Raw genomic sequence first — 13427 nt, 5'->3', positions numbered from 1 at the left:
AGATGGAAGGAGCATTAAATCTGATAGACTGAAAAAAGAGAAAAAAATAATTTAGAAGAAATTTGTACCAATTCAATTCATCAAACATTTCTTTATTTTTTGTGATGTCATTGCTCTCAAATAAAATATCTTTACTGCTTCTTAGCATCTCTCTCTCTCTTTTTAAAACAAATTTCTCAATAGTATTTCATTTTCCCAAATTCATGTAAAGATTTGTGTTCCAAATTTTTCTCCCTCTCTCACTCCCTTACCTCCATTCTCCCCAAGACAGCAAGCAATCTGATATAGGTTAAATATGTGCAATTCTTTTAAACATATTTCCATATTTGTCATGTGCAAGAAAAATCAGACCAAAAGGGAAAAAACAATGAGAAAGAAAAACTATCAAAAAGGTGAAAATACTATGTTTCAATCCACAGTCTCCACAGTTCTCTCTTTGGATGCAAGTCTATTAAAATTGTCTTGAGTCAAAGACCACATTGCTGAGAAGAACCAACTGCATCACAGTTGATCATCATATAGCCTTCAGCAACTACTTCTTTACACCTTATGTGCTAACTGCTGAGATAACAAAAATCAAAAATAGTCTTTGACTTCTGGGAGCTTATGTATTATTGGGCTGTATAGCTAAGAATATAAATAGAAAATATATGGAGAATGAATACAAAAGTATTTTGACTTCCTATAGGAAATGATGGACATCTTGGTTGTTCTTTGATATTGTTGAAGGAGGGGGGAGGGACAGAGAGAGAGAGAGAGAGAGAGAGAGAGAGAGAGAGAGAGAGAGAGAGAGAGAGAGAGAACACGAACATTCCAGGTATTGGGAACAGCTCAGGCAAAGACCCAAGGATTGCAGATTTAACTTCTTAGGATAAACTAGTTCAAATGCATTCTTTTCAATCTTGACTGGGGGACAAAAGCAAGGATACTTAAGGAGAGAGTAAGCTTTGGGTTGGTTCAGGTGGATATGAGGGGAGACTTGTTGAATTTTTCTATGGGTAGATAAATCAGTCTGACTGCTAATTTTCCTGGGTCTAATCATTTGTTTTAAACCCCAAGATTTTCAAAATTTGTTAAGTCTACAATTCACCTACCTTAATCTGCTTGCTATCTACAAAAAGAAAGTTGGCCAAAAAAAATTGTCATTTGAAGATGAGTGGACAGATTTTTTCCTCCAGGAGCCTAGATAGCTTCATGATGTAGTGAGCTATGCCAACAATAAGAGTTCAAATTTAGCCTTAGATACTTATTAACTGCTGGGCTAAGTCCAACTTCTGTTTCAGAGGCATAGGCAAGCCCTATCTACCACTCCCCATATCTTTTTAGACCACCTGCCATTGTCCAAAGCTGATTGGAATCATCCAACCTTAATTACTAGGATGGTATGTTTATTTTTTCTCCCTCCTTTCTTTTAACCATCATGTATCCACTCTCTTTGCTATAAGGTCGAAGAGGTAGAAATGTCTCATTTTGTAGTTTCGCAGACTGAGTTGATTGTTCAGAGGATGATAATGATGGGGAAAATGTGAACAAAATGGAATCCAATAAACAAAACACTAAAGGAACAACTATGATAGAACTGTATGTTGATGAAAGGATAGAATTGTATTCCAAAATCTTTTAACAAAGTCTTTTTTACTAGTTCTTAGGAACCCCCAAATTCCTTTGCTATTTTTTTCATGTTCAGGTCCAAAGTTATATTAATATATCTTAACATACTAGCTCATTTCTTTCTTTCTTTCTTTTTTTTATAACTTTTTATTGACAGAGACCATGCCTGGGTAATTTTTTTTACAGCATTATCGCTTGTATTCTCTTCTGTTCCCACTTTTCCCCTCCCTTCACCCCCTTCCCCAGATGGCAAGCAGTCCTAAACAAGTTAAATATGTCGCAGTGTATCCTAGATACAATATATGTGTGCAGAACTGAACAGTTCTCTTGTTGCACAGGAAGAACTGGATTCAGAAGGTAAAAATAACCTGGGAAGAAAGACAAAAATACAAGCAGTTTCCATTCATTTCCCAGTGTTCTTTCTTTGGGTGTAGCTGCTTCTGTCCATCCTTGATCAATTGAAACTCAGTTAGATCTTCTCTTTGTCAAAGAAATCCACTTCCATCAGAATACATCCTCACAGTATCGTTGTTGAGGTATATAATGATCTCCTGGTTCTGCTCATTTCACTTAGCATCAGTTCATGTAAGTCTTGCCAATCCTCTCTGTACTTATCCTGCTTGTCATTTCTTACAGAAAAATAATATTCCATAACATTCATATACCACAATGTACTCAACCATTCTCCAATTGATGGGCATCCATTCATCTTCCAGCTGCTAGCCACTACAAACAGGGCTGCCACAAACATTTTGGCACATACAGGTTCCTTTCCCTTCTTTAGTATCTTTTTGGGTATAAGCCCAGTAAAAACACTGCTGGATCAAAGGCTATGCACAGTTTGATAACTTTTTGAGCATAGTTCCAAATTGTTCTCCTGTATGGCTAGATGTATTCACAATTCCACCAACAATGTGTCATACTAGCTCATTTCAAAGGTAAATTTAGTTTGAAAAAGGAGGATTATTCAAGGATTCAAGAATTATTATTTGTTTATAGTTTCCAAAGCCCTGGTTTGATACCTGATATGGAGAATACCTTAGATTCTTCAGGATTATATTAATAGGTAATAAACTATGGCAAATACTATCAAGCTGAAAGGGTCTCTAATATAATCTAAGGAGTCTCTTGTCTATTGTCCAAGGATATACCCAACTAAATTCATTAGTGGGAGGCTAGTCACCAGTTGATTTTTGGAGGGGGCAGGGCATATAATAGTATGTGAAAAAGATTTCTTATAGCAGGAACTGTGTTGTGGTTGATGGAAGAAATACTCATACTGATGAAATCATAGATTTTTTGAATAATTAAATGCTTTTTTTTGCATTTTTAAAATTTTTTTTAATTATAGCTTTTTATTTACAAGACATATGCATGGGTAATTTTTCAGCATTGACCCTTGCAAAACCTTCTGTTCCAACTTTTCCCCTCCTTCCCTCCACCTGCTCCCCTAGATAGTAAGTAGACCAATACATGTTAAATATGTTAAAGTATATGTTAAATACAATATATGTATACATATTTATACAGTTATCTTGCTGCACAAGAAGAATCCGATTTAGAAATAAGGTAAAAATAACCTGAGAAGGAAAACAAAAATGCAAGTGGACAAAAACAGAAGGAGTAGAAATGTATGTTGTGGTCCACACTCATTTCCCATAGTTCTTTTGCTGGGTGTAGCTGGTTCTCTTCATTATTGAACATTTTTGAACATTATTGAACAATTGAAACTGATTTGGTTCATCTCATCTCATCTCAGCCATGTCCATCAGAATTGATCATCATATAGTATTGTTGTTGAAGTATATAATGATCTCCTGGTTCTGCTCATTTCAGTCAACATCAGTTCATGTAAGTCTTTCCAGGCCTTTCTGAAATCATCCTGCTGGTCATTTCTTACAGAACAATATTATTCCATAACATATTATTTAATTAAATAATTCTTAAAATTTTGTAATAATTTATGCTCATCTGTTTCTAAAAGAATTTGAGTTGCTTACAAGACCTAACATAATTCAAAATAACAGAGGGGAGGGAGAAAGACAGAGAGAGAGAGAGAGAGAGAGAGAGACAGAGAGAGAAAGAGAGAGAGAATTTAAAAGTAGGAAAAAATACTGTTTATTTCTTCAGATGCCCAGTCAGCTCGGCTGGGAACTGAAATTGATTGTGTTTCTAGTGGGTTAAATAAAAAAGCAATTAACCAATTAAAAATATATACAAAGTATCAACTTTGTTCTAAAATCTATACTGCATATATAAAATTAAGATAATCCTTCCTTCAAGGATTTTCTGTTCTAAAGGGGAAGACAACATGTACATATATCATTGTAAATGAAATAAGGAAAATATCCTGTTACATTATTTTTCATCCTCTCTCCCAAAACAAATCAAATCAAAACAAAACAAAGCCAAATAAATTCGTCAGCAACTGTCTTAAGGATTTTGTTTCAGGGACATCAAGTCATAAATATGAAGAAAGTTTGGCCAAGAATTGAGCTAATATTTGCATTCTCATGATCTATCTTCAAAAAGAAATGGAATTTTAAGTTAAAGCAGGTTTTTTTTTTTTATTTGTTTTTTAGTACCTACCATATGGGAAACTATGCTAAGCACTTGGAATATAAAGAAAAAAAAAACAGTTTCAAAGCGATTCAACACAGTGTCACATAGCTCTGGAAATGAAAGGAGACTTAAAGGACATGTGGTCCAACCTTATCTTTTTTTTTTTTTTTTTTTTTTTTTTACAAATGAGTAAACTGAAGCTCAGAGAAATTTTCTAATTTATCCAAAGTCATTATTTCAATTATAATATCAGGCCCAGGACTGAAATCCAGGTCCTTTGGTCCTAAATATAGTATAGTTTCCATTTTAACAAAGAGTTATGGTTTTAATTTTAGGATGAGAAAACTGAAACTTAAGTAACCTAAGGGATAACTGGCCCTATGATTTCATTGTATCTAGGGAACTCCCAAGTCAAGAAAATCTATTAATGTAAGTGGGCACCTTTGCTACTTAAAGCTTTGCAGAGTTACTAGAGCATTGAGATGTTAAATGGCTAATCTCAAGGTGATATACAGCCAGTATTTATCAGAGGCAATACTTGTATTCAGGTCTTCCTACTATAAACCCAATTCTCCATTCTTGCATGCCTTTTAAAAAAAAATTATTTTCCCCAGTTACTTTTTTTTTTTTAATTTTAAAAATTATAGCTTTTTATATACAAAACATATGCATGGGTAATTTTTCAACATTGACCCTTGCAAAAACTTTTGTTTCAACTCCACCCCTTCCCTTTACTCCCTCCCCCAGATGTTAGGTAGTCCCATACATGTTAAATATGTTAAAATATATGTTAAATACAATATATGTATGCATATTTATACAGTTATCTTGCTGCACAAGAAAGCTTGGATTTAGAAAAGAGATAAAAATAACCTGAGGAGAAAAAACAAAAATGCAAACAAACAATAAAGAAAGAGTATAAATGCTATGTTGTGGTCCATTTCATTTCCCAATGTTTTTTTCTCTCCCCAGTTACTTATAAAAGCATTTTGTTGTTGTTGTTGTTGTTGTTAAACATGTACACTCTTTTTTTTTTTTTTTTTTTTTTTAAACATATTTCCTCATGAATCATACTGGGAGAGAAAAATCAGAACAAAAGGGAAAAATCACAAGAGAAAAAACAAACAAACAAAAATAAACATAGCATGTGTTGATTTTACATTCAGCCTTCATAGTTCTCTCTCTGGATATGGATGGCATTTTCCATCCAAGGTTTATAGGAATTGGTTTGGATTGCTGAATGGCTGAGAAGAATCAGATGTCATAGTTGATTATCACACAATCTTGCTGTTGTTGTATATAAAGTTTTCCTGGTTCTGCTTGTTTTGGTCAGCATTAGTTCATCTAAATCTTTCCAGAACTTTCTAAAGTCAGCCTCTTCATCATTTTCCATTACTTTCATGTATCATAATTTATTCAGCCATTACCCAGTTGATGGACATTTACTCATTTTCCAATTCTTTACCACCACAAAAAAAGCTGTTGCAAACATTTTTGCACATGTGGGTCCTTTTCCCTCTTTTATGATTTCTTTGGAATACATACTCAGTATGGTACTCTTGAATGCCTTTCTGAAATAATGTTGAGTCATAAAATTTTAGATCTAGAAAAGACCAAAAGAGTACCTAATTCAACTCTTACAGCCAGCCCACAGAAAAATAAACCAGAGCCTAGAAAATTCCAACTTCACAAAGATATTATCCAGGTCTTCTGAAACTACATACTTGATTCTTTAGCCATTTCACCGAGACAGTATCATTCTCTTTACAAAGCACAAACTTTAGAATTTTTGTTTCAGGCTCTGTCATTAATTTTTAAATTTTTGCTTTAAGTATATTTTACTGATTTTTTTTTTTTACATAATCATAACTTCCCCCAGCATCTCTCTCCACTTCCTACTCTGAGAGAGACATTCTATACAGCAGAAGTGACTTTAAAATATTTGGGTTTTTTTCAACATTTTAATTTCCAAGCTATCTCTTTTTTTCCCTATACTACACTATGTTACACTCCTTCCCACTTACACTATAGAATGCTACCATTTTTGGTATGTACACTTTGTATACATGCATATACATATCTTTACAAGTAAAACCATATTACTCATACTTTTGTTTTTTAGTTCTTTCTCTGGAAATGGATAGCATCTTCTTTCATAAGTCCTTTATAATTGATTTGAGTATTTATAATACTCAGAATAACTTAGTTGTTTACAATTATTTTTTTGAATAGTATAACTATTACTGTATACAATGCTCTCTTGGTTCTATTCATTTCACTCTTCATTATTTCCTGTAAGTCTTTCTAAGTTTTTTCTAAAATCAACTTGCTTATCACTTCTTACAAGCATTAGTATTCTATCATAATCAAATACTACAACTTGTTCAACCATTTCCTAATTGATGGGGATCCACTCAGTTTCCTGTTCTTTGTCACCACAAAGAGAGCTGCTATAAATATTTTATAATATAGAACACAGAACACCTTGGAAAACAAACCTAATAGTGGTGTTGTTGAGTCAGAAAATATATGTGTCCAAGAAAACATTTTAATGATCTAGAAAAAATAACAACAAAATTCATATGGAATAATAAAAAGTCGAGAATCTCAAGGGAATTAATGAAAAAAAAAATCAAATGAAGATGGCCTAGCTGTACCTGATCTAAAATTATATTATAAAGCAGCAGTCACCAAAACCATTTGGTATTGGCTAAGAAATAGATTAGTTGATCAGTGGAAACGGATAGGTTCACAAGACAGAAGAGTCAACTATAGCAATCTAGTGTTTGACAAACCCAAAGATCCTAACTTTTGGGATAAGATTTCATTATTTGATAAAAACTGCTGGGATAACTGGAAATTAGTATGGCAGAAATTAGGCAAGGACCCACACTTAACACCATATACCAAGATAAAATCAAAATGGGTCCATGACCTAGGCATAAAGAATGAGATTATAAATAAATTAGAGGAACATAGTTTATCTCTCAGACTTGTGGAGGAGAAAGAAATTTGTGACCAAAGATGAACTAGAGACCATTACTGATCACAAAATAGAAAATTTTGATTATATCAAATTAAAAAGCCTTTGTACAAACAAAACTAATCTCAAACAAGATTAGAAGGGAAGCAACAAACTGGGAAAACATCTTTATAGTTAAAGATTCTGATAAAGGCCTCATTTCCAAAATATATAGAGAACTGACTCAAATTTATAAGAAATCAAGCCATTCTCCAATTGATAACTGGTCAAAGGATATGAACAGACAATTTTCAGATGATGAAATTGAAACTATTACCACTCATATGAAAGAGTGTTCCAAATCATTATTGATCAGAGAAATGCAAATTAAGACAACTCTGAGATACCACTACACACCTGTCAGATTGGCTAAGATGACAGGAAAAAATAATGATGAATGTTGGAGGGGATGCGGGAAAACTGGGACACTGATGCATTGTTGGTGGAGTTGTGAATGAATCCCACCATTCTGGAGAACAATCTGGAATTATGCCCAAAAAGTTATCAAACTGTGCATACCTTTTGATCCAGCAGTGCTACTACTGGGCTTATATCCCAAAGAGATACTGAAGAAGGGGAAGAAACCTGTATGTTCCAAAATGTTTGTGGCAGCCTTTTTTGTAGTGGCTAGAAACTGGAAAATGAATGAATGCCCATCAATTGGAGAATGATTGGGTAAATTGTGGTATATGAATGTTATGGAATATTATTGTTCTGTAAGGAATGACCAGCAGGATGAATATAGAGAGGACTGGCGAGACTTACATGAACTGATGCTAAGTGAAATGAGCAGAACCAGGAGATCATTATACATTTCAACAACAATACTGTATGAGGATGTATTCTGATGGAAGTGGATATCTTTGACAAAGAGAAGATCTAATTCAGTTCCAATTGATCAATGATGGACAGAATGAGCTATATCCAGAGAAGGAACACTGGGAAATGAATGTGGACTACTTGCATTTTTGTTTTTCTTCCCGGGTTATTTTTACCTTCTGAATCCAATTCTCCCTGTGCAACAAGAGAACTGTTCGGTTCTGCAAACATATACTGTATCTAGGATATACTGCAACATATCTAACATATATAGGACTGCTTGCCATCTAGGGAAGGGGGTGGAGGGAGAGAGGGGAAAAATCGGAACAGAAATGAGTGCAAGGGATAATGTTGTAAAAAAAATTACCCTGGCATGGATTCTGTCAATATAAAGTTATTATTAAATAAAATAAAATAAAATATTAAAAAAAAAGTACAGGAGTAAAGAAGAAAAAAAAAAAGAAAATATATGTGGTTTTATAACTCTTTGGGCATAATTTCAGATTATCTTCCAAAATGGTTGGATCAATTCAAAGTTCCAAAAACAGTTTATCGATTACCCAATTTTTTCTATATCTCCTCCAACATTTATCATTTTCCTCTTCTATAATTTTAGCCAATATGATAGGTGTAAGGTAAAATTTCAAAGTTATTTTAATTTGAATTTCTCTAATCAATAATTTTTATGTGACAATATATAATTTTGATTTCTTCATAGAAAAACTTCCTGTTCATATCCTTTGACTATTTACTAGTTGGGAAATGACTCATATTCTTTAAAATTTGACAAGATTCTCTATATATTTAAGATGGTGTAATGTTCTTCTTTTCTAAAATATGATTGTTTTCTGGGAACAGGTTTCTTGGGGAGCTTCTGGAGGCAGCCTTAGTTTCAGTTCAATATAATAACCACCTCAAATGCAGCCAGCTGTTAAAGTCCAGTCCTTTTATTGTCTCTTCCAAAATATCCCAGTTAGTTTTCTTAGAGGCCTATCTCCCTCCTTGGTTCCAAGAGCTCCTGCAGCTTGTCCTTTGCTTCTGCCAGCTTCAGCCTCTAGCTCTGTCTGAATCCTTCATTCTGCCCAATTGAATCCTGTTTTCTCAATCTCCCAAAAGTCTCTAGTGCTTGTCCTTTTATATTCTCTTTTAGAGGTGTGAACTCAAAGGTTGACTCCTCTGAGAGAGTGGGATTGTGGGTTCCTGACTTGTGAATCTCCTCCACTGAACTTGTGAATCTTATATTGAATCCTGACTTGTGAATTTCGAAGGCTAATGTGTGAACTAATGTGTGAACTCTTACAGGTGTGAAAGGTGTGAACTCTGAACTAGACAACTGCTAAACACGGTGCTTAAATTAGACAACTGGCTTATCATTTTGTAAGGATCTTAACAAGATGGGATCTTTATCTGAGAAACTATAAAAATTCCCCCCAATTTCCTGCTTTCTTTCTAATTTTGACTGCATTGGTTTTATTTGTACAGAACCATTTCCATTTTACATCTCCTAGTGCTCTCACTCTTGTTTATTCATAAATTATTCTCCTGTTCATAATAAGTCTGTTAGATAATATGTTCCATGTTCTTCTAATTTACTTATGATATCTCCTTTTACAGCTAGGCCATGTATCCATTCTGACCTTGTCTTGGTAAATGATATAAGAAAATGGTCAATACCCAATTTTTGCCAAACTGCTTTCCAGTTTTTCTAACAATTTTTACCAAATAGTTTATTCCTATACCAAAAGCTTAAATCTTTACATTTGTCAGACATAAGGTTACTCTAATGATTTAAGTCTACTTTGCTCTGCTGATCTACCTTTCTATTTCTTAGCCATACTAAATTGTAGTAGATGGATTGATCATTGTTGTCTTACAATATAATTTAATTTAAGATCTGTACTACTAAATCTCCTTCCTTTACATTTTTTTTCATTAATTCCTTTGATATTCTTGATCTTTTCTTCTTCAAATGAGTTTTGCTATTATTTTTCCTAGTTCTACTAATGTTTTTTGGAACTGTAATTGGGATGGCATTGAATAAGTAGATTAGGTAGAACTGCTATTTTTATTATATTGGCTCTGTGTACTCATGAACAATTATTATTTCTTCAGTTATTTAAATCTTACTTTATTTGTATAAAAAGTATTTTATAATTATGTTTATGTAGTTCCTGAATTTTGTTTTGGCAGGTATATGATTTTTTTATTTTTTTTGCTGAAGCAATTGGGGTTAAGTGACTTGCCCAAGGTCACACAGCTAAGAAGTATTAAGTGTCTGAGACCAAATTTGAACTCAGGTCCTCCTGACTTCAGGGCTGGTGCTCTATCCACTGCTCCACCTATCTGCCCCAGCTATACTATTTTAAATGGATTTTAAATCTTTTACTAACTCTTTTTGAATAGTTTTATTGATGATATATAGAAATACTGATGATCTACATGAGCTTATTTTATATCCTGTTACTTTGCTAAAATTATTAATTATTTCAACTAGCTTTTTAGTTGAATCTCTTGGATTTTGCAAGTATATCATCATATCATTTGCAAAAAAATTAGTTTTATTACTTTATTGCTCATTCAGATTCCTTCCATCTATTTTTCTTATTTTATTACTATTGCTAGCATTTCTAATGCAGTATTGAGTAATATGAGTGATAATGGGCATTCTTGTTTCACTCTTGTTGTTATTGGGAAGGCTTCTAACTTATCTCCATTACAAAGAATGCTTGCTGATGGTTTTTTAGGTAGATGGATCTTATCATTTTAAGGAAAAATCCACTTATACCTATGTTTTCAAATGTCTTTAATAGGAATGAATGTATTTTGTCTAAAGCTTTTTTTGCATCTACTGATATAATCATATAATTTTGCTATTTTTGTTACTGATAAATCAATTATGTTAATAGTTTTCCATATGTTAAAGGATATGAACAGACAGTTTTCAGGTGATGAAATTGAAACTATTTCTACTCATATGAAAGTGTTTCAAATCAGTATTGATCAGAGAAAGGCAAATTAAGACAACTCTGAGATACCACTACACACCTGTCAGAATGGCTAAGGTGACAAGAAAAAATGATGATAAATGTTGGAGAGTTTGCGGGAAAACTGGGACACTGATGCATTGTTGGAGTTCTGAACTAATCCAACCATTCTGGAGAGCAATCTGGAATTATGCCCAAAAAGTTATCAAACTGTGCATACCCTTTGATCCAGCAGTGCTACTACTGGGTTTATATACCAAAGAGATACTAAAGAAGGGGAAGGAACCTGTATGTTCCAAATGTTTGTGGCAGCCCTTTTTGTAGTGGCTAGAAACTGCAAATTGAATGGATGCCCATCAATTGGAGAATGGTTGAGTAAATTGTGGTATATGAATGTTATGGAAATATTATTGTTCTGTAAGGAATGACCAGCAGGATGAATACAGAGAGGACTGGCGAGACTTACATGAACTGATGCTAAGTGAAAGGAGCAGAACCAGGAGATCATTATATACCTCAACAACGATACTGTTTGAGGATGTATTCTGATGGAAGTGGATCTCTTCGATAAAGAGAGCTTTAATTGATCAAAGATGGGCAGAAGCAGCTACACCCAAAGAAAGAACACTGGGAAATTAATATAAACTGCTTGCATTTTTGTTTTTCTTTCCGGGTTATTTATACCTTCTGAATTCAATTCTCCCTGTGCAACAAGAAAACTGTTCGGTTCTGCACACATATATTGTATCTAGGATATACTGTAACCTATTCAACATGTAAAGGACTGCTTGCCATCTAGGGGAGGGGGTATAGGGAGAGAGGGGAAAAATCGGAACAGAAGTGAATGTAAGGGATAATGCTGTAAAAAAATTACCCTGGCATGGGTTCTATCAATAAAAAGTTATTTAAAAAAAAAAAAAGAGAGAGATACTAAAGGGAAAGGGACCTGTATGTGCCAAAATGTTTGTGGCAGTCCTGTTTGTAGAGGCTAGAAACTGGAAATTGAATGGATGTCCATCAATTGGAGAATGGCTGGGTAAATTGTGGTATAAGAATGTTATGGAATATTATTGTTTTATAAGAAATGATCAGCAGGATGAATACAGAGAGGCTTGGAGAGACTTACATGAACTGATGCTGAATGTAATGAGTAGGACTAGGAGGTCATTATACGCTTCAACAACGATACTATATGAGGATATATTTTGATGGAAGTGGATTTCTTGGACAAAAAGAAGATCTAACTCAGTTCCAATTGATCAAGGATGGACAGAAGCAGCTACACCCAAAGAAAGAACACTGGGAAATGAATGTAAACTGTTTGCCTTTTTGTTTTTCTTCCCTGGTTATTTTTACCTTCTGAATCCAATTCTTCCTGTGCAACAAAAGAATTGTTCGATTCTACACACATATATTGTATCTAGGATATATTGACATACTTAACATGTATAGGACTGCTTGCCATCTGGGGGAAGGGGTGGAGGGAGAGAGGGGAAAAGTGGGAACAGAAGTGAGTGCAAGGGATAATGTTGTAAAAATTTACCCAGGCATGGGTTCTGTCAATAAAAAGTTATAATTATTTTAAAAAATTAGTTTTCCATATGTTAAAACATTTCTACATTTCTGGTATAAATCCCAATTGGTCAACATGTATAATTTTTATGATATATGTCTTCTAGTTAGTGTTTATTTAGGATTTTTGTATCTATATTCATAAATGAAATTGGTATACAATTTTCTCTCTCTCTTTTTTTTTCTCTTCCTGGTTTAGGTATTAATACCATATTTATTTAGCAAAAGGAGTATGATAGGACTTTATCATCATCTCTCCTTGCCCTCCTATTCCTTAATATACCCACACTTCTTGATCTTCACAGATTCTAAGACTTCCTCCCTTATTCTATCACCTACTTCTCTGTAAGTTAAAAGGACTTTTATATCCTTCTAAATGTTATGTGTCATTCCCCTTTAACTCATTTCTGATGAGAATAATGCTCTAGCACTCTTAGCCCTCCAGCTCTTTTTGCCTTTTACTAGACTTCAATGATTCTGGAAGAGAACGAAGCCCATGATTTTGCCCAACTCTGCCCCACTCAAATGAAAGTCAACACATCATTTATGATGTCACTGGTCTTTGAAGACATAGGATGAACAATAGTCATAACAAAGAGAGGAAAAAACCAGTATGTTTAAAGAGGAAAATAAATTCCTGACAAAAAGCAATTCCTGAGAATAGAATAGGCTGCTTGAAAGAGAAGCAAATTCCCAGTGGAGGTCTTCATCTGGATACTAATCCTAGAGGCTATATTATTTTATTTTTATTAAAGCTTTTTATTTTCAAAACATATGTATGGAAAATTTTTCAACATTAAGCCTTGCAAAACTTTGTGTTCCAATTTCCCCCCTTCCCCCATGCCCTCCCCAGATGG

Source organism: Antechinus flavipes, chromosome 4 (assembly GCF_016432865.1).
Source record: "Antechinus flavipes isolate AdamAnt ecotype Samford, QLD, Australia chromosome 4, AdamAnt_v2, whole genome shotgun sequence".
NCBI lineage: Eukaryota > Metazoa > Chordata > Mammalia > Dasyuromorphia > Dasyuridae > Antechinus > Antechinus flavipes.
This window is presented reverse-complemented; position numbering follows the sequence as displayed.